This window comes from Trachypithecus francoisi, unplaced genomic scaffold (genome assembly GCF_009764315.1).
Source record: "Trachypithecus francoisi isolate TF-2019V2 unplaced genomic scaffold, Tfra_2.0 Lachesis_group14, whole genome shotgun sequence".
Classification (NCBI taxonomy): Eukaryota; Metazoa; Chordata; class Mammalia; order Primates; family Cercopithecidae; genus Trachypithecus; species Trachypithecus francoisi.
This window is the reverse complement of record NW_022681459.1, coordinates 42,244,685-42,251,189: the sequence shown is the minus strand read 5'-3', so window position 1 is coordinate 42,251,189 and position 6,505 is coordinate 42,244,685. Positions and strand designations below refer to the sequence as shown.

At 50.4% G+C, this 6,505-nt stretch overlaps 1 pseudogene; it reads left to right on the top strand.

Moving 5' to 3' along the window:
• Positions 1 to 2,032: 2,032 nt before the first annotated feature.
• LOC117096058 lies at positions 2,033 to 4,135 on the top strand (annotated as a pseudogene).
• Positions 4,136 to 6,505: the final 2,370 nt, after the last annotated feature.

The following is a 6,505-nucleotide window of genomic DNA, read 5'->3' as shown; positions in this document are numbered from 1 at the left end:
AATACAAAAATTAGCCAAGCTTGGTGGCATACACCTGTAATCCCAGCTACTAGGGAGGCTGAGGCAGGAGAATCGCTTGAACCGGGAGGTGGAGGTTGGAGTGAGCCAAGATGGCACCACTCCATTCCAGCCTGGGTGACAGAGACTCTGTCTCAATATATAAAAATAAATTAATGAATGAATGAAAATAACAGAGTTTCAACGGCAGATTTGATCAAGCAGAAGAAAGAATCTGTGAAATTAAAGATAGGACATTTGAAATATCCTGTCAGATGACCAGAAAGAAAAAAGTTTAAAAAGGGAAAGCCTTTGGGATTTATAGGACACCACCATGAAGTGGGTCAAACACATTATGGATTTCCAAGAAGCAGAAAAGCTAGAAAAGGCCTGAAAGTATATTTGAAGAAATAATGGGTAAAAACTTTACAAATCTTTAGAGGCAAATGGGCTTCCAGATACATGAAGTTCAGAGGCCCCAAAAAAGGCCAGCCCAAAGAAAATAATACCAGCATACACTATAATTAAAATATCAAAAGTCAAAGACAAAAAGAATTTCAAAAGCAGCAAGAAGAAAGGAATTCATCACATACAAGGAACTTCAATAAGGCGATCAGTGGATTTCTCAGCAGAAACCTTATAAGCCAGGAGAGAATAGGATGCTATATTCAATGTATTAGAAGAAAAAAACTGCCAATCAGGAAGACTACACTTTATAAAGCTGTCCTTCAGAAATGAAAAAGAGATGATAAGGTCTTTTCCAGACCCCCACCAAAAAGAAATCTGAGGGAGTTCATCACCACTGCACCTGCCTTATAAGTCAGTTCTTCAAGCTGAAATAATCAAGGATTCTGATTAGCAATGGTAAAACATTAAGATATTAAGTTCACAGGTAAGCGGGGCGCGGTGGCTCACGCCTGTAATCTCAGCACTTTGGGAGGCCGAGGCGGGTGGATCACAAGGTCAGGGGATCGAGACCATCCTGGCTAACACGGTGAAAACCCGTCTCTACTAAATATACAAAAAATTAGCCGGGCATGGTGGCGGGGCCTGTAGTCCCAGCTACTGGGGAGGCTGAGGCAGGAGAATGGTGTGAACCCGGGAGGCGAAGCTTGCAGTGAACCCAGATGGAGCCAGTTCACTCCAGCCTGGGCGACAGAGTGAGACTCCAGTCTGAAAAAAAAAAAAAAAAAAAGTAAAGGTAAGTATATAGTCACATTCATAACACACTAATATTGCAATGGTGGTATATAAATCGCTTTTGACTCTAGTATAAAAGTTAAAATATAAAAGTATTAGGTGGTCTGGGCTTGCTGCCGCTTGGGGGTAGGCGGGGAGGCGGGGTGCATGGCCTGACACTCCCGCGCGCCCTCCCTGCACCCAGGCGGAGGGCGGAGCTCGTGCAGGGAGGCGGGAGGGTGGGAAGGCGAGGGCGGGGCCTGGCTGAACGCCCCTGGCCGCCTACCCGCACCCAGGCCGAGGGCGGAGCTCGCCGCCCCCGCAGCCTCTTTCTCTCCTCCAGGACGCCGGAAGTGGGACGCGGGGCAGGCGGATCCGTGCAGAGGCAGACTGGTGGCGGGGGCGGGTCCAGGTGAGCGGATAAGCAGACGGGGCAGGCGGACAGGATTGGCGACTGGGCCTGCTCCGTTTCCTGGGTGGGTGTCCTGGCTCTGGCCTCCGTGCCACTCTAGGTCCGGGCACCCAGCGCTCCTGGAGCCCTAGTCAAAAGTCTATTTAAAAAGCAGAGAGAGGATGCCTTGGCGTCCAAGTGGAATGATGAAGACCTGATCCCTGGGCCATTTGGGAACACTGGCTGCAGTTTCATCACAGTCAGCCTGGACTCAGAGGATGTCAAGAGCTTGTTTGTTGGGGCAAGAATGAATCCGGGCATGGCGTCGTAGTTTATCCTTTTTAACCTGCAAGGAAGCATTTGCAGACGTTACCTCACAGATACTGCTTGCCAACTTTTGGAGGATGTGAAGTCGGCAGAGAAATAAAGCGTCGCCCCTCTGCGCGTCCCTCCCCATCTGCTAGAATGTTTCTCATGAATGCTCCTCCAGCGGTTGCTCTCCAGTCCAAATGAGAGGCCTTCACCCCGCCAGGGAGCTTTAGGTTCCCCCGGTGCTTCTCAGAGGCTGACAAGGGCATGGAGAGCGTGTCAGTGAGCGCCAGGGTGCAGATGCCCATCAGCACCCTGGAGCGTGACAGGGCTGCTTGGGGAACCAGCGACAAGCGCGCTGTGCGGTGGGGCAGAGGGATGCCACGACGCCAAGCTGGCTGCCAAGCCCACCGTGCACAAGGAGCTGCCCGCGTTGGCTGCCTGTGGTCTTGTTGCTGCTGACTTTGACCCCATGGGGGAGGAGGAAACTGCAGACTTTAGCCTGTTGGTGCTTGATTCAGATAGTGACGATTCTGTGGACCGTGACATTGAGGAGGCCATCCAGGAGTACCTGAAGGTAAAGAGTGGAGCCGCACAGCCTGGGGCAAGCAGGGCCCAGCCAAGCGCAGCCTAGCCTTCCAGGGCTGCAGGTGGAGGCAGTAGATGTAATCCGGAACCAGCTCATGGCAGTGCCCCGACTGCCCTGTGTCCCCCAAAACTTGTACCTGGCTCAGATGGTGTGGCCCTGGCAGTCAGGTAGGACCCAGCAAAGACCAGGGCTCCGCCTCCCCAGTCAGCAAGAGCAGAGATGACTCCTTTGAGCAGAGCATCAGGGCAGAAACAGAATAGTTTCTGAATGAGAAGAGACAGCATGAGACTCAAAAATGTGATGGATCAGTGGAGAAGAAACCAGACACAAATGAAAATTCGGCCAAGTCACTCTCGAAATCCCACCAAGAGCCAGCTACAAAGGTGGTGCCTCGGCAGGGCCTGATGGGCATCCAAAAGGAGTTCGCCTTCTGCAAACCTCCCCCAGTTAGTGAAGACGAACATGCAGCCCAGAAGCCTCAGGGCCAAGGTCAAGACCACGCAGGAGAACGAGGGCAGCACGAAGTCAGCAACCCCCTGCCACCCTTCAGAAGCAGCACAGAATAAAAGTGGGATTAAAAGGAGAGCCAGTGCCACAAGGAGGGGAAAGCAAGTCATGAGTGCGGCACAGGCGCCCGAGGCGTCTGACTCCAGCAGCTATGACGGCATTCAGGAGGCCATCCAGCTGTGCCAGGTGCAGAAAACATGCAAGGAGGCTGATGGGGACCCACCCCAGAGGGCCCACCTCCAAGAGGAAAGAGCACCTGACCCTCCCGCACACAGCACAAGCAGCGCCACAAAAAGTGCCTTGCCCGAGACCGACAGGAAAACATCCAGCAAGAAGCAGCCAGTGGCCACCAAGACCACGGATCCTGGTCCAGGGCATCTGGACGCTGACCATTCCCCCAAGATTCCAAAGGAAACCAAAGCTCCACCTCCAGTGAGCTCGGCTTCCAGGAGCAAGTTTGTGGAATGGTCCTCGTGCTGGGCAGACATGTCCGCTGAGCTGATGCATGTAGAAGCAGTCCTGGCCATTTCCAAGACCATCCTGCCGGCCCCATGGAGACCAGCAATGGGTCCTTGTCTGCAAGCCCACTCTTCTACTCCCCGCACATGCGTTCCCGCTCTGATGGTGACAGGAGCTCCGTGGACAGTGACAACAGCATCGAACAGGAAATCTGGACGGTTTTGGCCCTCAAGGTGCAGTCTGGGAGTTTGCTGGCCAGAGGTGAGAGCTGCCCACAGGCTGTCCAGGGCCCACTTTCGCCACCTGGCCTCAACAGCCAGACCAGTGGCCCCAAGGCCTCTCTAAAACACCGCACCCATTCCTGGGCTGCAAAAAGAAGCATTGAGGCGGCGGCCAGGTGAGGCCATCACGCCCAAGAACGTGCAGGAGGTGATGAAACAGGGTGGCCAGAATGCCGACCACAACCAGGGCAGGGCCGAGCCCAGCCATGAGGGGCAGGACAAAGCCAGCAAGGCCCCAGGAGGGGAGGGTGCTGCTAGCGTGCCCGGCGACACTTGCATGTCACAGGGCCAGGGTAAGATGAGACAAGGCACCTAGACAAGAAGGAGAGCTCCGAAGACAAAAGCAGTTCCCTGGACAGTGACAAGGACCTGGACACAGCAATCAAAGACTTGTTAAGGTCCAAGTGAAAGCTCAAAAGGTAGAGATGCAGCGTGGAGGGGGCAGCGTTGGGAGCAAGAGAGACAAGGGGTCCAAGGGCCCGTCCCGGGGCCTACCCAGCCTGCCCCTTGTGGGCTTCTCCCTGCTGCTGTCCACCCAGCTCTTCCACTTTGGAAAGGGTGTCTCCTGGAGGGGCAGGCAGGCCAGCCTCTTCAGTCCCTACCTGGGGCTGCCTCTGCAGGGCCCATCCTTCTTGGCCTTCAGGGAGGCCCAGGCGGGGCCCAGCCCTGTCTTTGGAAACCCACACTTGCTGGTGAAGAAGGACTGCAGCCCCAGGCCAAGCAGGAAGGTACAGACAGGGCTCAGTTCACATGACAGGAAGAGCTCTGGCTCGGAGGAAAGGATTTTAGACCTGAGGTATCTACGAAGGGTCATCAGTAGAGATGACCAGGACCAGGACACGTTGGGCAGTGATGCCAGTGACTTCAGCAACATCTCTGCAGAGGTGTTGCTGCTGCCGTGGCGGCAGCTCAGTAGTGAAGGTCTAAGCCCTGGAGCTGTGGGTTCCCGTCCTGGGTTCCATGTGTTCGTGGACAGCGGCGTAGCCGACGTGTACCCATGGCCTGTGTGTGACAGTTCTGTGGTTGCAGGGAGGGGCAACAGTCTGTTATACATAGCCCTGTATATATGTACACCAACATGAAACAACGCTTTTGTTTAACAGATGTGTCCTGGTAAATGTGGTTTTTGTAGCTTTTTGTAAATTATTTAAAGTGATGTAAAAAATATTTTTGGAAAATAATGTTGGTCAATTTTGTAGGGTGTTCCTTAACTGCAGTTTTCTGTGTTCTGCCTACAAGTCTTAGATTGGAAAATATTTGGTTCTTATCATCACAGCCAGGTTTACAGAGACTCTGATGCTTTTCAGTTGATTACTGGTGAGAATGCCGGTGGTGCCTGCAGTGGTAGCCTTAGGAAGGCTGAGGTGCCCTCCCCGGGAATCGCTCAGATGCCCCAAAGTGTCCGATGGGAAGCTCCCGGGATAGCACTTTTTATACAGAGGACACCCCCCTGGCTTCACGGTCCTTGGAGGCCAGAGCATATCTGAAAACGGCAGTCACAGCCGTTCTTAACACAGGAACAGAAAACCAAACACCGCATGTTCTTACTCATAAGTGGGAGTTGAACAATGAGATCATATGGGCACAGGGAGGGGAACATCACACACTGGGGCCTGTTGGGGGATGGGGGGAGGGATAGTATTAGGAGAAATACCTAATGTAAATGACAGGTTGATGGGTGCAGCAAACCACCATGGCACATGTATATCTAAGTAACAAACCTGCACTTTCTGCACATGTATCCCAGAACTTGAAGTATAATAATAAAATAAAATAAGTAAAGAGATTAAACCAGTAATGAAAAATCTCCCAACAAAGAAAATCCCAGGACCAAACGGTTTTACTGGTGAATTTCAACAAACGTTTAAAGAATTAATAACAATCCTTCTCAAACTCTTCCAAAAAAATTGAAGAGAAGGGAACACATTGAAACTCATTCTAAGAGGCCAGCATTATCCTGATACCAAAGCCAGATAAGAACCTACAAAATAAGAAAACTATAGGTCAATATCCCTGGTTAACATAGATGCAGAAATCCTCAATGAAATACTAGTAAACCAAATTCAACAGTGCATTAAAAGAATTATTCACCATGAACCCCGTCTCTACCAAAAATACAAAAAAAAAAAAAAAAAAATTAGCTGGGCGTGGTGGCGGGCGCCTGTAGTCCCAGCTACTCAGGAGGCTGAGGCAGGAGAATGGTGTGACCCAGGAGGCAGAGCTTGCAGTGAGCCGAGATCGCGCCACTGCACTCCAGCCTGGGTGACAGAGTGAGACTCCGTCTCAAAAAAAAAAAAAAAAAAATTTCACCAGGATCAAGTGGGATTTATCTCTGGGATGCAAGGATGCTTTAATATACAAGAATCACTAAATGTGATACACCACATCAACACAATAAAGGATGAAACTCCTTTGTTTTTATTATTAAAAAGCACTTGATAAAATTCAACACCCTTTCATGATTTAAAAAAACAAACTTTGAACAAATTAGGTACAGCAGGAGTGTACCTCAACATAATAAAGACCACATGTAACAAGCCCACAGCTAACATCATACTCAACAGTGAAAGACTGAACGTTTTTCCTCTAAGATGAATAACAAGACAAGAATTCCAACATTTCTACTCAAAATAGGCCTGGAAGTCCTAGTCAGGACAATTAAGCAAGTAAAAAAATAAGAAGGGAAGTAAAATGGTCTCTATAGATGACATATTTTTATGTACAGAAAATTGTAAAGACTCCACTAAAAAACTGTTAGAACTAATAAATTCAATAACGTAGCAAGATACAGAG